This window comes from Ambystoma mexicanum, chromosome 7p, assembly GCF_040938575.1.
Source record: "Ambystoma mexicanum isolate Mex_15411 chromosome 7p, UKY_AmexF1_1, whole genome shotgun sequence".
Taxonomy (NCBI): domain Eukaryota; kingdom Metazoa; phylum Chordata; class Amphibia; order Caudata; family Ambystomatidae; genus Ambystoma; species Ambystoma mexicanum.
In genome coordinates, this window is record NC_090939.1 from 571251046 (window position 1) to 571276322 (window position 25277).

A 25277-nucleotide genomic window follows, 5' to 3' on the forward strand; every position below is an offset into this window, starting at 1 on the left:
TCACAAGTCAGTCTATCATCTTTGACGAGGTTAGCCTGCCCTGCACCAGTATCAACTGAGCCTCTGATTCTTCCAATGTCGACAAATTGCGTACCATCACATTGAGCAATAAAAACAGGCATTAGAAGCGCTAGGAACCAGAACAAAAGCGCTATATGCTTCCTGCCGCCAGGAAGCTCAGAATAGGGTCATTCTGGTTCAGAAAAAGAGACATGTGCCAACTGCCCAAAACAGGAAATGATGAATTAATAATTTGAACTTTCCTTAAAAAAAAATGCACACAGTTGATGCAAAATCTCTAACGCAGCTTTAATTTATGATGAAATGACAACCAACGTCCCACACCTCCTCAGCCATTATCTACGCCGCCGACCCCCGTCCTCTCTTCAAAGATGATTACTGCATGGAATCTGAAGTTGGTCAGAGTTTACTCTCAATATGGCACCTTGCAGAAACACACTACCCAAAGCTAATTTCACGGCATTCACTCCACCTAAGAACCGGTGAGGAATATTTAAGGAAATGTGTAATCTGCAGAGCTGCTCACCCGAGGTTCCAATCTTCCAACATTTTCTTTCCAACTATGCTTCTGGCAACGCCCCTGTGTCAACAAAAAGAGCGAAAGAAAGCAGCGAATTGTGTTCCTCTGTCAGGCACAGTGCATGTTTAGGAAAACACAGACAGCTAGTATTTGGTTTGTGCCTCTGTCTGTCCAGGACACAATTGGACTTATTCCAAGTACGGCGGTCCGGAAATAAGGGTGCCAGAATCAACATACCAGCACCCTTTCAGGACCGCCGTACTACAAGAATGCCGGTAAGGCCACGGATCCCCTCGCAGGCCTGACCTACTGGGAGATCAGGACCCTACCGGCATGTATATCACTGAAGCACCGGCACTGTTAGCAACAGTGCCGGTGCTTCAGTGTCCCCATTCCCATGGAGTCCTGTGGGAGTCCATGGGAATGGGGATTTACAATTCCGTCACCACTTGTGATATCCCAGTGGCAACAGGAGATCAGACCACGGAATCAGTGTTACAGGGTTGGCGGGAACCCGACCGGGAGCACTGGCGGGTTACCACCAACCTCGTAATGAGGCCCAATGTTGTCATACCAGGTGCCTAGACATCTTGGCATGTGACTCATTTTATTGTGTGACATTCAACACTGCATGTCTCTTTTCCTCAAACTTCCATCATTACATTTATCTGTAACAGGATCATACTTTTATGTCAAATCTAGGACATCTCTAATAACAGCATAAAAGAAGCTCCCAAAATGCAAATTACTTTAGCTATTTTAAACAATGTATCATTTTATTTGGAAGATGCATGGTACCTTTCCCATTCAAAGATGGCCACTAGTTTTGCCTTGTTTCCAGAGAGCTTCCTTAGAGGCAGTCATCCAAGATGGCTGCCTCCATGGAAGAGCTCACACAAAATCAAAGAGTTCAGAGATGGGCAGGAATGGGTGGTATTAGCCATAGATTTTACATTGGCTAAGGGCAGGGAATGGGAGGGATTACAATTGTGTATCCCTCCTCAAATGTCATTTCCATTGGAAAAGCATTACAGACCCAGATTCAAAGCCCATAACAAGCCCATAACAAACTGGGACTCCTCCTCGAGGAGGCAACCAACATTGATTGTCCTATCTGCTTCTTGGAGGTAGGCCTAGCTCAGTTCTGCCCATCAATAATTCAGAGATGTCATCATGCTCTATAAATAAGGGTGGTTGACAGAGCTCCAGACACACTGTCTCCTGAATTTCCTGCGGCTGCGTTCCTGATCTGCTCCATTCATCTTGCTGATTCCAGATTTCACTACAAGGCCAAAGCATTGCTGACCCAACTCCAGCAAGGCCAAAACATTGCTGATCCTGACCCAGAAAGGCCATTGATCCAGAAAAAACCCACTAAAATCCCATTAAAAAAGGGAAAAGCTGTGGTACCTTTTACATCCTGAAATCAGACCAGCTTGATGCCCACTACCTGCATGCCCGCTGCAACACTGCCATCCAGCTGTCCTTGCCATCCAGTGACCAGAATTGCCCAGCTGTTTGCTGTAAGGCGCGCCCGCCGTGTGGAGACCAGACCCAGTTGGCTGTTCCATAATTCCAAACCTAAGCATGGAATGTGAGTATCTCCCCATCACAGAGAAACACATAGTCTCCCCATCTTGACTCTCTTGTCTGTATTACACTCTCTGAGCAATCCTATTTATACCCTGGTAACTTGTTAAAACTGTTAGAATTCTCTGTGTACCCTGTCCTTGATTTCTAAGTGCTAGCGCCATTTCTCTTTTCATTTCTGTCTGGTGTAAATCCTAAGCTTTTAGTTATATTTTGAGTTAATCAAACTATCCAGTTAAAGTTGAGCACTGCGGTGCTAAGGTTGACCTTGTGAATCAACCTTGGAGCTTACTGTGTTCCTCTTTAACAATATAGTCTAGATAATGTAGTTTAATTAACATTTGCCTTACTTTCAAAACCGAAGTTTTCATTTCAACTGCTCTATTTCTCCTAAAACTGAACACCATTCCACCCCAAAATTGTCACCCAAATCTTCAGCTACGACCATTCTTTCACTTTGATATTGTCCCTGTGATATACATCTGTCCCCCAGACCAGAAACCGCATTGCGATTTTCAGTATTTCACCCATTTTTATAAAAGACTGTTTGGGTCATTTTAAATGGGAATTGTGAAAATTGCAACTTTCCAACGTGTCATTCGGCTGCAGCATGTTCTAACTTTCCACTAATTTTCGAATTGTATGCTTGTTGATCCATTGCATTGTGATTGCTAGTATTTCTGCATTCCTGTTGTTGGGAGAAATCATATTTGCCTCACACATTTAACTGCACATTAATTATTTATCTGTCCATTTACGAGTGTCATTGCATGTCTTTGCAAAGGGGTTTTGCCTCTCTTCTGTGAGGGAAGGTCAGATTTTGATTCTGTTTTCTGCCCCTTATTCCTGACTACCTGCTGATTCGTTCTATCCACTCAGAATCTGATTATTTGGGGGTTGAGGGAACATTACAGGGGGAAACCTTAAGCTTGTGTGCTATCTATCATAATTCAAAAAGTGTTCCAATTCACTTGTGCTTTGTATATGCTCTAGGAGAAGTAAACCAAGTGCATTGCTTCCATTTTCAATGTAATTATCACCCCATTGGTGATTGCTGCCCCATATTAAAAATTGTATGATTTCCTTTGAATCTTAAAGTAAATAAAATATTGCGTTTTCACCAACCAGCCTGGTTTATGGTCCATTGTGACCCGGGGTATTTTAAAAAGGGGGTGTGAGATGAGTTGTGTACCATCTCAAATTGAATCCGCATAAAATAAAGAGAAAGGCATCTTGGTTGTGCGCTAAAAACTAGGCTGAGACCAAGGTGTGTGTCGCCCGATTGAAATCCTTAACACCAACACAGGTCCAACGGGGACCACTGTGGCGCTGACTCATGCATGCACACTAGACATAGCGGCACCAGTATGTGGATTGGGACCAGACAGTCTGAGCCCACTTCCTCAGCCCATACACACAAGGCATGCACTAGCCCATGAAAAGCACTGCTTTCCCGGACAATTGCATGACCATGAAAGGAAATTCCTGACTTGAAGAAGTCCAAAAACCAAAACAGCCAAAGAACAAGTGTAAAATCGTGTGGCACGGCCATTTTAGGACACTAACCACAGTTAGTAGCCAAACGTGGTAAATGCAAATAAGCTAGCTAAAAATACAGCAAAAATGATAAAGATTTAACTGCTGTAAGGGTGCAGAAGGAGGAGACTGACACAGGTGGCATAGTGATTGCTATAGACTTCTATTTAAGATCAACATAAAGAGAAAAACAACCTTTCCCTATGTCTATGAGGGGATTCCCTGCTTCAACTAAAATTGCTAATGGGTCTGTCAGGATCTTATGTAAATTAAGAGTCCACCATCCTGTTTCAAAAACCTACTTCTGGCCCTCACACTTATAACTAAACTAAAAAGGTAGTGGATCTTCTTGGTCCAGAGGAATTGCTCCCTTCTTCTGAACAGGCGATCAGAGTTCAGGTCGTTAGGTGGGATCTTTACCTGAGGGAATGATCCTCTTCCCCAGATCTCCATCCCATTTCAGGGAACAAAGCAAAGTTCCAGATTGTAATTCCAACAAGCAATACCAATGGTCTTGGTTCAGGAGAATGACACTCCCTCCTCCTAGACTGGATGACACAATTTTGATTGCAAGTCTCTGACCAGGGGGAATGACTCCCTTCCCTTGAGTTCAGTACTTCAAAACAAAGGATTGCTGGCTTTGCATCAAAAGTTAATTATGTCTTCCCTCCAGGGGGAATCACTCCCTTCCCATGGATCACTGGTTTGATCCTTCTTATAAACTGAATTATCAGGAGAATGACTCCCTTCTCCTGATGTCTGTCTTTTAGTGTTTTCCCCACACAAAGCCAAGGGGAATGACTACCTTCCCCTGGACTCCCTTTTTGCTCAGTTTCATGATTTCACAATGCATGGGGAATTACTCACTTCCCCTGGCCTAGCTTGGCTTTGTTCTCACACTTTTGGGCTTTTACTTTCACAGTTCACAACACGAATGACTCCCTTCCCCTTGCCTTTCTTGACTTTAGTTTCACAGTTCAAAACAACAGGGGAATGTTGCCCTTCCCCTGGCCTTTCTCAGGCTTCTTATCACAGTGTACAATGACTCACAGTGTACAATGACAGGGAGAATGTTTCCCTTCCCCTAGCCTTTCTCATATATAAACTTGATGATGAGAGTCCCAGACCCGGGTTTCTTTAGGGCTTTGTCTGGGCAGACATGGTTCACTCGCCAGCCAGGTACTCCCATGAAGGAGATGGCAAGTGAGGATCTCTTCCTCAGGTTGTCATCTGCCTAGCACTGGAAGTTGGGGCAGAGCGCGGCAATGCGGTGGGCAAGTAGTGCCAGGTATTGGTTGAACAGCCAGGGAGAGAGGTTAGACCCCTGGGGAGCACCACAGGTAGAGATAGAGATAGAGGAGTGGAAGGACCCAAGTTGAACCTGGGAGGTTTGATCAGAGAGGAAAGAAGTCAGCCACGCCAGTGCCTGACCGGTGATCCCCACGTTATCACAGAGGTGGTTGAGCAGGATGGCATGGTTGACCGTGTCAAAGGCAGAAGAGATATCAAGTAAGATGAGGACACAGGGGGTGTTGGAATCAAGGTTGGAGAGCAGGTCTTCACGGATGTTCAGGAGAGCAGTTTCTGTGCTTCTGGCAGCTCTAAAGTCAGACTGATGATCATGGAGACAGCCAACAGATTCAGTGTGGTGATTGAGCTGGGAGATGGACAGATTTTCCAAGAGTTTGCCCAGGAAAGGAGTGATGGAGATTGGGCGATAGTTAGCCGGGCAGGATGGGTCGGCAGAGGGTTTCTTAAGAAGAGGGTGCACAAGGGAGTACTTTAGGGGGGGAGGGAAGACTCCAGTGGTGAAGGAGTGGTTGCAGAAGTCGCCCAGGGCAGGAGCCAGGGAGTCAATGTGGTCCTTGATGGTTTTGGCGGAACAGGAATGAACCTGTCCGAGACTTTCATAGATCGGACTTGTCTAGAAACCTTGTCTGAAGGGAACAGGGGAAAGGCAGAGAAGGAGGGAGGAGAGGTAGCCGAAGAAAGACCAGAGAAAGAGCAGGGAGTAGATGGAGGAAGGGGAGAGGAGGAGAGAGGGGACCGGATGTCCTGAGTTTTAGAGATGAAATGAGAAGCCAGTGCTGTGCAGAGGGCCTGGGAAAGGACATGAGCGGTAGAGACTGAGGCAGGATTGGCCAGTTCCTTGCAGATTTTAAAGAGTTCAGCCGAGTTGTTAGATGCCGCAGAGATGCATGCTTGGATGTGAGCTCTCTTCCTGGTGAGGACAGAGAGCCGGTATTGCCTTTGGAGCAGGCGGACGGCCAGTTTGTCAGAGGATGTACATGAAGCATGCCATTTCCTCTCAGCCATACTGCACTTGCATTTAAGGGTGACGAGGTCGTACCAGGAGTTGCACTTGGCTTTGGGCTTCAGGCGGATCCTCATGACAGGGGCAAGAACATCGAGATTATCAGATATAGCAGAGTGGAGCATGGAAAGGGCAGTTTCAGGTGTGAGTCAGCCAAAGGGGGACAGGGGGGTGAGAAAGTGGCCCTGAAAGCCTCAACTGACACGCGCTTCATGGGTCGGATGACTGAGAAGGTAGGTGGCAGTGATGAAGTTGGCTTGGCCTGAGGGGTAGAGAGGGTGAGCTGGGAGGAAAGGAGAAAGTGATCACTCCAGGAGAGAGGAGTAGTGAGAGGGATAGAAAAGGGAAGGTCTGAGGAGATCAGAACATCCAGAGTGTGCCCTGCAGAGTGGGTCGGCCAGAGGGGAGAATAGAGAGTGAGAGAGAGTCACAAAAGTCACAAAAGAGTCCAGAGGAAGGACAGGAAGCATTCAGGTGGATGTTGAAGTCTCGAAGAAGGAGGAGCTGAGTGGTCGACACCAGGAGGGAAGAGGAGAGGTCCGCCCACTCAGAGAGGAAGGAGGTGATCTGACCAGGTGGCCGATAGATAGTAGCTATAGTAAGGGAATGGCTAGGAGAGAGAGAGAGCCTGCAGACGAGGCATTCAAAAGAGGAATAGGCCTGCGTAGGAATGACAGAGGCAGGAATCCACTAAGGGAAGATCAGGGCTACACCCCCTCCGGAGCGGTTGGACATGGGCGCGGAGAGGATCTTGTAGCCATCAGGGAGGAGAGTGTCAAAGCTTGTGACAGAGCTGGCCGTGAACAATGTCTCAGTGAGACCGAGTACAATGAGGTCAAGTTCCTTCAGAAGGCGGCAGATGTCGGAGGAGTGTTTGACAGCTGAGCGAGAGTTTAGAGTGGCAATATGGAGAACACTTCTGGGCAGGGGTACAAATCATAGGTATGCCCTGCAGAGGTGCAATAGAAGCCCGAGGGGGGACAGAAAGGGAAGGAGGAGAGGGCAAGCTAGCCAAGGAGGAGGCAGCAGGGGGAGGCATGGAAGCCGTGAAGGGGGGAGAGGGGATAGCAGGAGAAGAAAGGAAATTGATGAGGCGCAGGAAGCGTCTATCGAAGAGAAGAAGGTTGGCTTGAGGGCTTTGGACCAAGACGGTACCATTCACATAAACATTAATGATGACCTTAGAGGAGTGGAAGGAAGCCAGGAGGGCCTCCCACCGTGTACCACAATTAATGGAGAGGAAGAGAAGTGAGAGAGCACAGAGACCATATGTAGAGTCCCTAGGTCTGGCGAGGGAACAACAAAGAGGAAGTCAGTGAAAGTTTGCCTGGAGGAGGCACTGGTATAGGTGTCAGCGATAGGGAGGCCTGGGTTGGAGACCAGGATGTCCTTTTTAAACTTCTTCCTACTAGATTTTGTGAGGAGAGCAGGATAGTCGATAGAGAAGCAGTTAGAGAAAATAGGAGAGACAGAGAGCACCATAGAGTAGGTAGGGAGAGGAGAGAAGAGGAAAGGAGAGGGAAGGGGAGAGCACTAGGGAAGGACACAGTGCAGGGTGCAGGCAGGTGAGAGAGGCGAGACAAGTTGAACAATTGGACAAGACGACAGAAAATTGTGAAAATACTTTCACAATGCAATTTTTAAAACAGGAGAAAAACACACCCAAGTTTGAGAGCCCTGAATAGAGAGGATAATGCCTATGATTCACAATGCAATTTTAAATACTTACACAATGCAGTTTTGAAAACAGGAGAAAAACACATCTAAGTTTGAGAGTCCTGAATAGAGGGAAAAAGGTCTAGGTTTCACAATGCAATTTTAAATACTTTCACAATGCAACAGTGTATGGATGTGAGGGAAGATGGGGTGAGCCTCGTGGACTGAGGGTAGGTAAAAGAAGTATGTGGAGGGTGAGGGGTGTTGTACCTTGTTCTCCCGAGATGTCCTCCCTGATCCCCAGAGGGTTTCTCTCCCCATGAGATCCTCCCGTTGAGTAGCACCCCCAGGGGGACTACCGGGTAGCGGCCTCACCTCCCTGGCCTCGTGGGAAGTTGCTCCCCATTGGGGAGAAGTGATGACATCTTGGGAGAATGAGGTCCAATACCCCTCACCCTGCACACACTTCATTTACCTACCCTTAGTCCATGAAGCCCACGTTACCTTCCCTCGCTTTAATGTATATATGCGAGACTGGATAACCTACAGCTACTGAGACTTGGAAAAGTAGGAATGACTTAATGAAGATCTCCTTGACAGGTAATGAGACGAGGAGGAAGTGCAGAATAATGAAGAGTCCTCCTTAAGAACTTGATATTTCAGGAAAAGTAACCAGAAATCCATTTGGTCTAAGTCTAGGGTGATACAAAAGTATCCCCATTGCACTGCATTGAAAGATGCTTTGAGCAATATGAAAAAGTTACCCAAACAGGTGGGAAGCGTAGTTTGCCAGTACTGACAGTCTGAAGGACTAGTCAGTTTCCCAAAAACAAAACGAGCAAAAGGCTGGTGAAGATGAAGAGATGAAGGCTTCACTTATCTGTAAAAAGTCAGGACAAGGTGTAAAACAAAAGCAACACGTGTGTGGGTTTATTGAATATGGAGGGAAAGTTGCCTAAAAGAGAAATCTTTCCTAACAGTTGTGAAACACAGATGCATATTAATAAACCTTCCTTGCTTTTTGCATTATTGAAATGGACATCCAGAATATTGTCTTGCAAATCTGTAAATAAAATGTGCAGTTCTAGAAAAAAAACAGCAAGCAGCTTTGTATATTTATTTAAATATAAAGTGAACCTTTTCTTTCACAAATGAATCAAATAGCTTGGGAGTCCTGTTGTCTGGGCTTGCCTTTAAAATGTACATTGGCTATCAAAAGTAACATCCCCTTCGCTACCACTTTGCATGAAAAGTTGGAGGTTTACACATGAAAGTGTCACCAAAGGTGAACTTGCCCCATGACCCATTTTACATTGATGCCTACTGGGGCCTTATCTGACAACAGTGTTCCTTCCGGTTGTGAATCACAGCTGGAAGGAATACTGCAGGGAACCAATTCAGCTCTGGCTGACACACCTTAAACCCCCAGCCACTTGCACTGGCTTCTGTGTCTTCAAACTCACAATGCCCACTCAAGAGACAGATAAAATCTGGATTCGTTGTCTGTTAACTGGACAAAGCTCTCAAAATATGGACTAAATCCGGGCGGGTGGCAACCCTATCCTTGTGCCCTCCCTCTCCCTCTCACCCTTTAAGATATCCCCTCTTACACTGTCATTTAACTATCATCTTTGCTGGCAGCCCTTACTTTTTCTCTCGTCCCTCCTCTCACACCTCACTTCTGTACCCTCCTACTCGCCCTTTTTTGCTCATATCTCCCATTGCTCAGCATCAATGGCACCCTCTACTCAAAGGCTCCCCCACCCCCCAAGCCCTTCTTATTTTCTTCCATGCCTTCTCGCATCCTCCCTTGAAACTTTGCAATTTTCTCCTTGAAGACAGGGGGACTACAAATGCAAACAACATCAAAAAACCCCAAAGCTGTTGTTTTTGGCAACTCTTGATTCAAATGGGTCAAAAATCGAGCCACTCTAGTGAACCTTGACCGTGCAACGTTCCAAGTTTGCTTCAGCTAAGGCGGCAGGGGAGTGTCCACGAGCGGGATATTTCTAACCTAAGGCGGGTTTCATGTTAGTGACGTCGACGAGCAGATTATGAGTGTTGCAATCCTGTGTTACAAACAGAAAACAAAACTTAAAAAGAATGAATTGTTAAGTAAGAACACACCGGCTTCTCTGTCCAGGACTCTATTTCCGAGGTCGGGGGGCGGGCCCCGAGAGTCGGAAATACAATCTGCTGTCAGGCTGCTGACCTCTTCCTCATCCAAAGTAAACAGAAGTGCTCGGCGAAATAAGAGAAGCTGCGGTTAATGATCCAGCCGAGGTAAAGGCTGTGAGTTGATTATTGAATGAACGTTTTTTCAGCCGCGATATAAAAGAAAGACCACGCCTGTTAAGTAAAGCACGCTGAAGAACAGTGTGGGTGCAGCCAGCCTTTCTGGGAGACGAAAAAAGAGCAGGGTTAGTATCCCACGCATTCCTCTCATAATGTAACTGGTTTTGTGCGTTCAGTTATCTCGCGTTGCCTTGTTCCAAAATCAAGTAATTTAGCTTTTGTTCTTATTGCTTTGGATTTTTGGACGTGTAATCTTATGTTTGCAGTGAAAGTAAAAAACTGAAAATACCAGAATGCAAAGGAAAACACAAAGCACATGGCAAACTTTTGACACCTACAAATAACGTGAGATACTTTGAGCTCTGGAAATTGTGATTATGACAGTATTTTGATTCAGTAGTAAGTAATGTTTCTCGTGGACACCATGTGTGAGTGACATTTGTCCCAGTATCAAGAGTTTCGTCCGGTAAATCATGGCGTTTGAGTTCTTGCATTTGAGTTCTTAGCATTTTGCATGAGAGGGACGTGCAGGCACTGTACTGCTTTTTATCCAGTCAGCGCTAGAAATTTCCTTGGCGTTTTATAAACTGCAGGTGCACTGCCTTAGATCATTTAGTATCTGGCCTATATTTCTCAAATCCAAAAAGTTGTAAAGCTTGAATTTATAAATTAAAACTCGCTACTTTTAAATGATTAGATGTAAATGGGTTCCTCCCTTAGCCAATGCATTGACGTGGTACTGCATTAGCTTTCTGTACGCAACGCAACCTCTGTTTTCTGAGCTCTAACATGTCACTTTGCACCCACCTCATATGCTAAACTTCTGCTCAGTGCAATACCCGAAGACAAGACCATCCTCCAGCCCTCCCTCCCCCACCCCACCTTGCTGTCCGAAAACAATCACATACTGCCTTCTCCCAGTCCCAACCGTATGAGGCTCCTCCTGCGACAACTCTACCAGGCACAATTTCTGAACTAATTATTTTACTTTACCTCCTAGAGAAGTATAGTGTCATCCCAGCCTAGTTTCATCTGCTTTGTTGTCTCAAGCTTTGTTGGTATAATGTTCTATGAGTGTGACCCTCGCCCCTCATTCCAGCCTGCTGTGGAGGGCAGAGATGCAGTCGGGTAATGCAGATGCAGGCTCACACTGGGGCGAAAGAGAAGTCTGGGTTCTGTTCAGTACCAATGCTATCTCACTTCATAGCACCTTGTTGGAGAAACCATGCTCACAAGATGTTTTTCTGAGAGTAGCCAGACACTTTATTTCATTGCAATGCAACATGGATAGAGGACTGACAGCATATCCTGTTCCAGCTTCAAACCACTGCTTCTACGATACATACATTGACGCCTGTATACCCAGTGTACCCATCGACTGGTTCAGATCCTTCTAGAAAGTCCAGTCCAATCACTGCCTCCAGTGACTGGCTGCCTTCTTCCTCATGTACTTTTTCTTCTCTATGTGTGAAACCATAACCCTTCATTGTTTGAGTGTCCCAATCATGATGCCCCTCAAGGTGCCCAGGTTTCAAGATGTAGTGTCAGGAGCTCTAATACCAAGCAGCCATAGCCACGCGGGCTCATTCATTAAACAGGCACTGCAAGTACAAATGGGGCTTCTGAGAGCTGTTGCGCAACTTATGTCAAGACAGTTTTCTCAATTAAATGGAAAGGCAAATCAAATGATATCATATGTCCAGCTGCAAAGAAAGGTGTGTTGAATCTACACGAATGAAACTGTGATTAAAACGTAAAGCTTACTACTTTAATTCCCCTCTGGATTTCCTAGCACCTGCCCCTCCCCCCTTCCCCTGCCCCTTCTCTCTGGACTTGTACAATCCGAATGCTCACAAGGCCTAGAAGGACCACCTCTATCCTGTTCATCGTTGTATTCTATTGCCATTGTCCCATGTTCCCTCCGCTGCCCTGTGTGCGCTTTAAAACACAACTTCTTGCTGTATAAGCACCTTACAAATGCACAATAAATAAGCAGGCTTCCACAGTCCCCGCTTTTGTTTTTTATGTGCAACCAACGTTTTAGTGAACCTAGTTCCCTCATCCTGTTACCATGTTCTTGGATTTCATGGGGACTGGGCCAGTACAGACTGGCCTTTTTTCTTTTTTTTAAACAAGTTTTCATTGACTTTTTAAATCATAACAAGCTCTGGATTCGAACATATAAAGCTTGTAACTTTGCATAGAGTAAACCCACCACTCCCTTCCCCACCCCCTCCTACATATTGAGCATTTCAGTAAGTGGATCACAAGGCATAGTACATGGGATTTCACCTTCAAGGCAGGTCGACGAGGGTCAGCACCCGTAATCTCACCGGGCACGAGAGGGCATTGTAGGCCTTTTGCATATAATCCAAGAAAGGCCTCCAAGTAGTCATGAACGGCATCAAAGAGTCTTTTTTTGTTATATTGGCCGATTAGTTTCTCCATTGCCCATATATTCCAGACTTTATCAAGCCACACATAGATCGTTTGGGGGCTCTGTCTTTCTCCATAAGTGGAGGATCGAAAGTTCAGCCGCCAGCATAAGATAAATCAACAGCCTTCGATCCACCATGTTAAAGTCCTCCCAACACACACAATAAAGGGTTGTCTGGAATGTCTATGAATAGAATCTCTTTCAGCCTGAATCTCACCTCCAGCCAAAAGTTTTGTTTCAACAGACACCCCCACAAAACATGCAAGAGTGTACCCTCAAGCCCGCACCCCCCGCCCAATATAACCTATCACTGTTCGGGTAGACGTGGCGTAGGTGGACTGTGGTTTCAAACCACCTTGTCAATATTTTAAATCTAGTTTCTTGCAAGCTCGGGCACAATGAAATCCCACTGCCCCAGTACATTCGTTCCAATCCTCCATGGGAATGCTGGACCTCAGATCACGCTCCCGGCCATCACATTATGAGGAGCGCACTACCCCCTTACTGACTTAATCGACTTTTAGACTTTAGGGATAAGCCCTCTGGTGTCAGTACCTTCCTGGAATACCCGCTCCACTGTGTCAAGTCTTGTGTTGCAAGTGTCAATTTGATGGGTTGGAGGCCCCAGTGCCTTGCCTGCATGTACCGAAATCTGGCAGTTCCCTCAAGGTCCCCTTCCCCCCCCTGCAGTCTTCAAATATGTGGATTTTCCCCTTAGCGAATCAGTCCACCATCTTGCTCAACCCTCTGTCTGTCCACCGCAAAAACCATCTATCAGTCTTCCTGGGGACAAAGAAATGGGTTAAGTGGACAGGGGAAAGTGATGGAGTCTCTCTCCTTTCCAACACTATCCCAGGCCTCGAGAGAAGCCCTTGTGATGGGATTCAAATGGAGGCTCTGCGCCCAAGCCTGGTGGGGAAGCCACAATTGCGTCCACCAATGTCTCCCCGCTATTGCTTCAGATTGGCCTTTCTTACCCCCTTCAACTTAGTCTAAATGCTTATATTCATCAGGGCATCAATTTAATCTTTCAATTGATTATCACTATCATACTCACTAGATTGACTGAATCTTATTCTCTGCTGCCGTGGTGAGTTTAACAGCATACACATTTACTTCTCTCCCATTTGTATGACATTGACAGCAACCTTATAATATTCCTCCTAAGATAATGAAACGCACTGTTAGATTGACACCTAAAGACAGGATAGATTGTTCCTTCATAGGTCCAGTTGCTAAACTTAAAACATCAGAAGGAGTTCACGTAGTGGCGTACCGGTGAGTGAACTAAAAACTCTCTTCTCCTGAAACATTGTCTCTAAGATATGCATTTCTTTATGTAGAAAGTGGGGCAAAATCTGTAAATGTTTCAGGAATTTATAGGACAATAGAGTGGACCAATTAAATGGCTTTACATTGTTGAGACTTACCGACCTTCTCCTTTCTGCGTGCCAAAACATGTTATGTGACCTAGTAGGAGTTTTGCTGATGAAATGTAACTCACGAGAGGGGATATCCTTGCCGCAGATACAGCTATCATTCACAGTAAACCACTCTGTGCGCTCTATGGAGAGTCCCTGGGCCCACCCCTCCCAACATATCTAACTGGCTACCTTAACTAACTAACCTGTTTTCAGTTGCCTAATGCATTATAGCTGTGGACGTTCAAGTAGCTATGATAACCAATCCATTCACAAACCTAGCCAGGCATTGGGGGTTATCTTTGGGAAGCTGAACAGAAAACGTGGCATTTGACCTTCTTTCTTCACTTGCCATATGTCACAGTACGTATACAATGTGCCCACGGACTATGCAGTACATGGCTGGCGAGGGCCCAGATTCCCGTCTCGATCCCAGCAAGGCCCCCAGGACTCAGGCACGTAGTGTAGGCAATGCCTGGACACCTAATCCCACATGGATTAAATCCTTCCTTTCAGACCGAACCTCCAGAGTAGCCATAGGTGATATAGCAGCCAACGCCATACCACTACCAATAGGAGTTCCCCAAGGATCCTGCCTCTCACCAACTCACTACAATGCATATACTAAATTACTCTTTGCAGCCTTAGACGCCATTGGAGTAATTTACACAAATTTCGCTGACTATACACAAATACTTATCCCTATCTCAGGCAACCTAGAACAAGACAACATCACAGTAAACAAAATATATACCATCATCCAAATAGCGATGGCAGCCAACATCCTCTGCCTAAATGGAGAATAAACCGAGATCTTTATAGTAGGCTCTCCCACCTGACTAGCCAATCTTCACCCACTTTACAAAGGTATTATCATTCACAATACCTCTATACTTATTTCAAATCAAGTAAAAACACTAGGAGTTTACCTTGATTCGAGTCTCACCATGAACAAACACATCAGCGCCCTTGCGTCCTCCACAGCTTACTCTACCAAACTTATCTCATGAAGCCGGCCCTTCCTTACGCAGCAAAACTGCATAACATTAGCAAGAGCTTTGATACTAACCAAATTAGACTACTGTAACATACTCTTACTGGCACCTCCAAAAAAATATCAACAAAATGTAACTACTGCAGAACAAAGCCCTAAAGATCAGCATTAGGCATAAAAAAGGAGCACATAACTCATCTTAGGAGAGAGGCACACTGGCTTCCCATCCAAGCAAGGGTACACCATAAAACGCTCACACTCGCACACAAATGTGCAACAGGTCATGCCCCCATCTACCTCAACAACTGCCTTAGCCGCAAAGAATCTATCAGGACCATGTGATCCACTGCCAATTTACACCTTCACGTACTGTGTTTCAAAAACACCAGAACTGGCAGCGCTAGCTTCCCGGTAGCAGCCCCAAGACTCTGGAACTCTTTGCCAGCCAATATAATCAATGAGCCCTCCATGGCTAATTTTAAGAAACTCCTCAAAACTTGGCTCTTTAATAAATTCTAAATTCCTGCGACCACATCCTTGTAAATACACTGAACAAATGGTAATTTTGTAAATGTAACTACTTAGCATATGTTTAAGTACAAAGCGACATGTAACCAATGAGCTTATACCGTTTTGGAACTACTGTATAAAGATCATTCAAATGTAAATAATTATGCAAATTGCCTTGTAGCCATAAGCCTAAGCAAACTTGTAAATACGCCGTGATACCCACGGGTTTGGGCGTACAACAAATGTTATAAATAAATAACGGTTGCTGGCTGTCGCAGGAACAGGATGCAACCTGTTTATATGGTAGACTGCCACTTCCAATATGGCCCCCGTAGCAGGATACCATCTGGAAACCAAGATGGCCTCCGGAAAACCTGCTCTACAGCATCCTTGGTGGTCTAGTGGTGCTGGGTATAGCCCAGGGCTATATAAGCCCCTCCCTGGGCCACGCCCAGCGATTAGCGCTTTCTATGGCTGTGGAGAAAGACAGCAGAATGCTGGCTGTCCAGTGGACCTCCACGTGAATAGCAGATTGTCTCCTTATTCCTCTGCTACTCTAGAGCAGGACTCCTGATGTCGCTCCTGCAGGGGTACTTATCCTGAAGCTCCTGAAACCACTCCGGAACCCGCTTCAGCACACTGTGAGCCACGGGAAGGAGAAACAACACACAGTAAGCTCCCGAAGCCCTTCCAGCATTTCCGCCCGTATTCTAGCTCACCTGTGATCATCAGACGTCTCTCTAGCTGATCCAATGCCATAGGAGGGCACCGGCCGCAGGCAACTTCCTAAAGAGAAAGGACACGTTAGTAACTGGACACAGCAAACTAACATTGAGAATACTCGCCGCGCACTGCTGGCATATGGCCTGTCTGGAACATTAGCGCATTGCAGGACTGATATGCAATGCACAAGACTTAACACAACGCGCAGAACTGAACTCTTAAAAGCAACACGCACAGATTTGTTTTTATCACGTGCAAGCAGGAACACTACCCCTGTTAATCACGAGTGCCCCAGCAGGTCTGACCCTCCAGACAGATGTCCAGCGAACCCACCAGCATCTACACCTAAGGTGAGATTCACTCCAGCACTGCCACCAGCCAGCCAGTGCACCCTGGGGAGAGTCGGGAGGTGGGGGAGGGGGAAGGCTAAGACACAGCACTTACCTACTCCTTTTGTCTGTTAATCATAGATACCACCAGAGGGGTCATCATAGATACCACCAGAGGGGTCTGAACCACAAGCAGCGCAACCAGACCTCCAAATCACTCCCCACTTACCCGCTCACTGGGCAGACAAGCCTTTGAGCCTACTAGTGGGTAGGGAGTGGTTTGGGCATGCAGCACTTCACCAGGAGACATGCAGAAGGGAATCCGAACCAGGCACTCCTGCAGGGCACCAGAGGTAAGCGTTACCATTCCTTCGGTGGACCCACACACTTGAAAAGTGCACTACAAACTTTGAAAGCTTCAGACGCTATACTTGCAGAGTCTTCTCCATGGCCGTAGTTCTACAGAAATTCCCACAGCCAAGCCTGACCTTCATGAATCCTCAGCAACAGCGCATTCAGGAAGTCCAGAACTTCAGCATAGGTGAGGTGCGACTCCATAGCTTCTGCTGCTTCCATGTCATTGCAGCTCAGACTTGTCACAAGTTATTTAGTGACCATGCTGAGGGCAGTTATAGTCTTAAGTTCTCTGAGATTGGCATCAATGTGTGCCATTTGTGCTTCGGTTATACACACCATAGCCTTCTCTATGCACTAAGTGGTCATTTATCGGCTGGCTCCTGTAAGCATTCCAAGATGCAAGAGCAGTATGTGATCCATTGCATACCCGATCCTCTGTGTCCAGTCTTTTCTTTGCCAGCAATGCTTTTTGCTTTGCCAACTGTACACCAATTTGGAGTGATTCAGATTCTTTGAAGTGACAGGTAAAGCAGAGAAGGTAAAAAGAAACTGATTATGCCAAAAGTAATATTCACAAAGGTATAGCCACACCCTGATCTATCTAATCTAGCTACCATGTCATATCAAGGTTGCTGGATTGATGCCATGGTGACATTTTTGAATCCTGGCACCACCATAAAATGAGATCTACAATATTGGGTGATAATAAAAGATGTATCATCTGGTCGATGGTCAGGAGTATACTACCAGGTGTCTGTCTGAACACACACTTTCAGTAACCATTTTATTCTTCAGTCAAGCAGGTAATTAGGGAAAAAAGGCACCATGCAGATAATGCATGTCCCTATCTAGGGATCGAAATTAAGTTAGGATAAGCGGGAGCTAAAAGCAGCTTCTGGGTATCCAACAGTCACCAGTGACTAGGAGCTACCACAGGGTAACGAGGAACTAGTACTCATTCCGCAAATCTAACTTCCAAAAAAGATCCACACTTAACATTTTGTCCATTATTTATGGACCTTTGTGCTTTAAATGTTCGGCATCAGTTGGACTAGGGAGCAAAAAGTAGCTCCTGGTAGCTTTTTGGTGTCAAGCTAACCAGTCTCTTCCACGCTAAAACAGGAGCTAAATTGCTCCCTGTCAATTTCAAACCCTGCTATATATGCCAAAATATCATGGAATAGCCATCATGTCTGCTCCTTATGGGAAAGGTACCTTGCACCTAATGCCACTCGGTTGTAGAACTTGAGGTGTTACATTAATGAATTTTTATTACATGCTTAATACCATAGAGGTCTCTAAGTGCAGTACCGGGACTCCAACCTGTGTTGCTCTGTTATCTTGCTTCCAAGACAAACTTGTTGTCCCTAACCTATTTTTCCAGCACCTCTTGTACCCTTTAACATGTTAGTAAACCACAGAATGGTTCTCTCAGGGAACATTCTCTGTCAAATACAAAGTTATTAGCACAATATGAAACCATATCCATAATATGGGATGGCTTAGACCATCTCAACTCACAGAAACAGTTTGATCAATTTGGCGACGGGCATTTAGGGTTCATCAGGGGCAGCTTGTGTCTACTCCCACTGCCCCCAAAAATCCAATTCAGGAGGATGTTACAAGAAGAAATAACCTGTTGCTCCTTACATATTTCTGCAAAAGGAAAGGAAAAACGATATTAAGCCTACCCCACATTGCCAGGCCCCATCATAAGCACATGCACAACCTCATGCTCACAAACCACTAAACAATTACAGAGGAAAGCCACCACCACACACAATACACAGTGAACAGACCCCTACAAATCACCCAACACACTGCATGAACAGATGAGCAGAGAAGTCCAAAGCAACAAGGTAAGAATAACCCCAACTAACCCAACCCAAAAAACCTCAAGCTCTGCATACACTTCTCAAACGCAAAGCAAACCCAGCCACCTCTCTGCACAGCAATCAGCATGAACATCACCACACTACAATGACTAACAAACCTCACATAGCCCTGCACAACAGCACACAGAAACCTACTGAGCCGTTAATCACACCCAAGCTCAGCAAACGGTGCAAACCGAACTAAAGCTGTCAACAGGACCTCACAACTCTTGCCCTTCCTATTCCAGCTATACCCTACTAACCCTCCGCCCCCTCTTACCTTTCAGTTCCGCCAGGGGACCACCTCAGCGGGGATAGTGCATGGTACAAATGATCTTTAACATAAGCGCTTTGTGTGGGTACAAACAAGTCATTTTACTGTGCTACCTATATTGCAAAGTATCAGGGGCAAAGCATCGGGCCATTTCAGCCCTGTTTCAGCACAGAGCTTGGGTAATTTATTGTTTGTTCCCATTCTGTGTTTCCTCTGTCTCTGTAAATCTAGGGTAATGTGGATAGTGGAGTTTCTGTTGTTTTTTTAAGTGTAGCACAGAGTTCCTTTGCCACATGTCCAGTGCAGTGTGTGCCCCTATCCCTGTTTATGTTGACTGGCACCCCAAATTAAGTTCTAAAATCTCTAGCAAGGGGTTTATTAAGTGTGATGGTATCTGCTTTACAAAATGGGTAGGCTTCCACCCATCCCGAGAAGGTATTCTCCACCACGAATAACATACGGGTAGCTGTTGCATTTTCAAAATTGAATGAAGTCAGCCTGAATGTTCATAAATGGTCTAAAAGACTGCTGGCATACTCCTTTAAAATTGCTTTAGCAGTCTACCCAGCATTATTCTGATGATGCATTATCTACAATAGGTTTGAACTCTGGATGAAAAATCAGGTCCATTGAGGTCCTGATTCAGCATCCTAACCATACCCCGCCTATCCTAATTCCGAAAGTCCAAGATAAATATGAGGCCGGTAGGATAACAGTACCTTTAGGGAAACCATGAGACCATGTCCATCCCATCAATGGTAATCAGAGTGCAGGCAACAGGCCACTGTGGACCAATACCCTTTGCTGAACCTAGGGCTGCTTCTTGGATGATATAGGAGGGGTCTGGTACCTGACTATTTACCCTTAATACGTATTCAGCCTTAGAACTCAGAAACAGCTGCCAGTTTAGCAACTGCATCTGCTGAAGCATTTTCATGAGACACCTACATGATATGATATATGATATGGCATTTGTAACGCGCCTATACACAAGTGTTTCAAGGCGCGATGAGGCAGGGAGGGGGGAACAAAGGGGAGACAGACAACGATCCTACTAGGCCAGGTGTCATTCAGATTGTGCAAGTGCAAGGGTAGAGGGGAAGGGAAAAGTGCAGGGGGGAAAGGGAGAGGGGGAAAATGCAGTACAGGGTTAGTAGAATACAAGATAAATAATAAGGGCCAGATGGTGGCAAGTGCAAGGTAAGTGCAGACAAGTGCTGGGAAGGGGGGCTGTAGGGATACAGAGACAGTCCCGCAGTGCAGGGGTTGCCAGGGAGGCAGTGCAGGGAAGAGTGGCTGGGTCAAGGACCAAGATCGGTGAGTGGCCCAGTTGCAGATTCAGTGCAGTTTCAGTAATTTAGCAGGGGAGAGGGGGAGAGAAAGCAGAAGCAAAGAGGAAGGTTTTGAGGTGCTTCTGGAACCGGAGATGGTTCTCCTCAAGTTTCAGGGAGGCAGGAAGGCTGTATCCAGGAAGGCTGTATCCAGGAACCTGAAGGGGTCCTTCCCTTTGCTTCACCGGCTGACTACAGTCATGTGCCATGCCAAAGGGGTAACAGGAGTGTATATCTTAACAGTGTTGTTATGCTAATTTACATGTTTGTGTTAGGGGTATTTATCCTGCAACCTGATTGGAAAACACATTGGTTAACTGCACTTTGTACTACTTCTTAGGATGACCAAACTGCATACCCTGCTATCAACTTTCCTCTCTGGTCTTTAGAACACAGCCCATCAACAAAATATACCAGGTCAGGGTTCTGTAAGGGAGTGCCATGAAAGTCTTTCCTTGACTGAGGAGTGTGTCTGTGGTTGCTACACAGTCATGGGGTTAGCGTCCGGTTTTGAATCCTGATTCCATGTTGCCTTGCACCTCTGAAAACGTGTCAAAGATATGTGAGGAGTTCAGGAGCAACATTTGATACTTAGGACAGTGAAAGGTGTTGTGTCTTTATTTTCAGTAAAAATACAACTATGGCTTGTGGTACAGCTACTTTTGGAACCAACTGCAATACACTCGGACAGTTGCACCGCAAGTGCGGCCGCTGCTACAAACCTAAAACAGGGAGGCAATCCTCCAGCCACTGGGTCTGAAGCTGTACAGTAATAAGCAGGTGGTCTGTGTTTTTCGCAAAACAAAAGAGGTGACGGCTGGAAGGTTTGGAATTAATCCTACCTCTGGCATGCTTCTGTGTGAGAACTGCAAGAGATAATCTGTTTCTCTCATGACAATCTAGGGTGAATTTAATTATGTCTGAATGCTGGGTGAACATTATATTATATCCAGAATGTCTGCTGGAGATTCCCCTTTTTACTGTTTACAATTATGTATTTTTGCCCAGTCTGTTTTTCAGAGGCACCCCTCCATGATGGCATTTAACAACCTGTTCCACACTTGGATCAGCTCTGTTCCCATTCCAGGGTCAGCTACAGACCATCCATCTTTTTGTTTAAGTTTGTGTCTGGCTTCCACTGGCATAATGATTCTCATCAACTGATTCATGTCTGCCCCTGAAGGGTTATAGCACTATGCAATGGTCTAAAGCTCCTCAAAAACTGCTGTAATTCCTCTTATATTTTGGAACACCTTGAGCAAATTCTTAAATTCCCCTGGTAACCATAGTTGGTGAACAGTGACCAGATTCTCCTCTCCATTGGTGGACTACCTTGGCAATTGTCTTAAGGGAACTTGAAACATAGGATCCCCCGTCCCCTAATGGGTTCCGACTTGGGTTACAGATGGACAACGGGAAAGGGGAAGTGTCAGGAATATGAGAACCTGGGGCTGGCCAGTTCCCAAGATGCCTGCACTCATGATTAAGCTGGCGATCCTGTCATTGACCGCTGACTGCAGAAATATTGAAAGACTGGTGTCTGATATAGAGGGGCAGATGACTGTTGGGTTGTTGGGTGACCAGTGTCATCTTGCCCTCCAATGTCAAGGTCTGAGTAGTGTGCCTCAAGTGTCGCAGTGGTCAGTGGGGTATCACCCCAAAATCATGGAGACAATCACTGCAAATCCCAAAATACCAAATTTCGGATGACCCATTTCACCGCATATATATGTGGGGGGGTGTAAAGTTAATATAAAATGTGGATGGATGTGGGGGCTGTGAGGTATCCCCGCTGTATATGTTTGCAAGGAAATGGGGTGAAGGAAAAAAGAATTCAGTATTTTGGAATTCGCAGGTTTTTTCAAAATGATCACATAGATCTGTCAGTTGGAGTAATTGCGACACTTGATTGGTCTTTCGATCAAGTACTTCTCTGGGCACTAGTGACAAAAATCAATAATATCCTTGAATGTGAATGTTTCCTCATACAGCCAGAGAGGAAAATGTAAACAATTTAAAGGGGCATTCACAACCTTAAGGTTCTCTGACTTTCTGAAGAAGGAGCGAGGCAGAAAAAGCTTGCATACAGCACCATGTAGACAAAGCTTGATCCTTTTGTTGCAGGCCCAAAAGATAGAAGGGCCACATATATCTCCCACCAACAGACTTTCACCTATACTGGAAGACCCTTTTAAGATTGTTGGCCCTGTTCTGGTCCCAGAGTTGCCTGTGGTAGTCTCAATGCTTTCAATTCTGCTGAACACTCCTAATCCTGGTCTATCGGTGGATAATGGTTGCTAGTGTCATTCTGGATGCCCTTTGGGGTCGGGGGTTCCCGTCATCTGTGGTTTGGCCATCCTCTCCACCCTGCAACCTTTTTCTTCTCAAACGTATAGAGTTGCTGGTTGAGAGATCATTGGAAAGATCAGTTATGGTAGCTGTTGCACAAGATGAGCATCTCCCAGCAAGTGCCCACAGAAATGTCTACTAAAACTGAGGCGCCTGATGCAGAGAATTTCTCTGGGTAATCGGGACAATAGATTACTGCAATGCTCAGCACTTTATGCCTGCTCTAGAAGAAGGGCATTATTGTCAACCTGGTATTAATCATGAATGGAACTCCTCCTGTCTGGACAATAACAGTCTCTGACTCTATCTAGTCTGGTTTTCATTATTATTGCCGTCATTCTACAGAAACCACTCTTCCCCATGGCTCTAATTGTGTGGCCTCTGCTGGCCATTGTAAGCTGTCCTCTATTCTAATCCTGCTCATCCCCCTCGCTTGCTTTTGATACGTGGTACGGTTGCCCGCTCTTCTCTCCTTTGGACTCTGGCCAACCATGGAAGCAAAGGCACTACTCTTGACTGGATTGCCTCCTATCTTTTTAATTGTTCTTGCTGCATCTCCTGGGGCACAGACATCTCCGACCTGATCCCCTGACTGTGTCCACTAAGCCTTCATCCTTGGACTCATGGTCCCTTACCCATCACCCCATACACATTCTCCTGTCACCTCTTTGCACATGACATGCAAATAATCTCCTTCTCTGATCTGGCATCTGAACTCTCTGTATGCATTACCATTTATCGTGTTGGTATCCACCACTAGATGGCATTTTCCAGTCTTCTGAATAACTCTTCCAAGACCAACGTAATCTGTCTTCCCCAGCCCCCTTTTTATTCTAGTTCCTGCCGGACATTCTCTCTGCCTCCCTAAAGGCAAGGAACATTGGTGTCCTTTTTGATATTGATCTCCACCTAAATCGATTTACTATTACTCCTGCCTCTTCTGCAGCCAGGATTAACCTGCTTTATATCAGGCAAATGTGCCATCTCTTTGCCTAAAACACTTATACTAACTGTGGTACAGAGTCTCCTTCAATATTGTGCCAGGCTCCTTCTTAAATGTTGTAAAGATATCTCCTTATGTTTATTTATCGCTTACCCCTTCACACATATTTAAATTAACATAGGTATGTATGTTTGGCATCAGTTGGACTAAGGAGCAAAAAGTAGCTCCTGGTAGCTGTTGGTGTCAAGCTAATTAGTCTCTTCTATGCTAAAAACAGGAGCTAAATAGCTCTGCTCAATTTCAAACCCTGCTATCAATGCCACAATATTACGGAAAAGCCATCTTGTCTGCTCCTTAAGGAAAGGTACCTTGCACCTAATGCCACTCTGGTGTAGAACATGAGGGGTAATATCAATTAATTTTTTTATTACGTTCTTAATACCATAGAGGTCTCTTAAGTGTGGTACCGGGACTCGAACCTGTGTTGCTCTATGTTGTCTTGCTTCCAAGACAAACGCGTTGTCCCTAAGCTATCTTTCCAGCACCTTGTGTAACCTTTAACATGTTAGTAAACCACAGAATGGTCATCTCCAGGAATTGTTCATTCTCTGGTGGCAAATACAAAGTTATTGGCACAATATGAAACCATATCCATAATATGGGATAGCTTAGACCATCTCAACTCAGATGATCTTTATTCAGTAACAGAAACAGTTTGATCAATTTGGCAACAGGTGTTTAGGATTCATCTGGGGCATCTTGCGCCTACTCCCCCCGCCCCCTCCCTGCCAGAAATCCAATTCAGTTTGGTGTAACAAGAAGAAATAACTTGTTGCTCCTTACGTATTTCCGCAAAAGGAAAGGAAAAACCATATTAAGCCCACCCCACATTGCCAGGCCCCATCACAACCACAATTTCCCCCTTGCCAGGTCATGTCGTAGTACTTTTACCACAAAGGTCAGATTTCCACCTTAGCAGTAGTAACCACATTACTCACCTTCCAGATCTTTAATCTGGGTAACAAAATAAAGAAGTCCCACTATAAGGCTAGCTATGACACAACATTTAACCAACCGGACCTAACACACAGCCACAGCACAAACTCTAAAAACTTTCCTGAAATATCAGCAGATGCATTCATCTTGTTGGTAAAACACAGCAAGAAAGTAGAATCACCCATGGATCCCTGCCCCCCTGACATCTACAAATCAATCCTCGCACAAGGAACGCCATCAGAATATTACAGAAACCTACTAAATCTCTCACTAGCAATAGAAACTGTACCAAGAGCCTTCAAATCAGCATATATCAAACCTCTTTTGAAAAACACAAGTGGCGACGTAGAAGACCTCCAACTACAGGCCGATTTCGAACATTCCCTACCCAGCAAAACTCATTGAAACCTACGTATACAAATTAACCCAAGAACACGTAGAAAAACACGACCTGCTAGACCAAGCACAAGAAAGTTTCAGACCCGCAAGAGGAACAGAAACAGCACTACTATCCATCTGGGAGGACCTGAAAACTAAGGCGGGCTCAACACAACCTCAGCCCTGATTCTACTCGACCTCTCTGCATCCTTCAACACAGTTAGCCATCACACCCTAAACAAAAGAAAGGAAGAGATAAGCATAACGGACATGGCACTACTCTGGATTAAATCATTCCTAGCAAACGGAACAGAAACCATATGGATAAAACTCTTCAAATCCAAACCACAAGTTAATGACTATGGAGTACCACAAGGGTCCTCACTATCACCACTGTACTTCAACATCTACCAGACACCAGTAATCAGA

General features: G+C 45.4%; 1 protein-coding gene across 2 annotated transcripts in view; it reads left to right on the forward strand.

Moving 5' to 3' along the window:
* Nucleotides 1-9783: 9783 nt before the first annotated feature.
* The window catches only part of LOC138526169 (uncharacterized), a 273227-nt gene continuing 257733 nt past the window's right edge, over nt 9784-25277 (forward strand). The window contains exon 1 of one of the 2 annotated variants that reach the window (XM_069636579.1): nt 9784-10057. The gene's annotated coding sequence lies outside the window, so the exon portion shown is untranslated. The remainder of the gene's footprint in view (nt 10058-25277) is intronic. The other variant, XM_069636580.1, reaches the window with a different exon arrangement.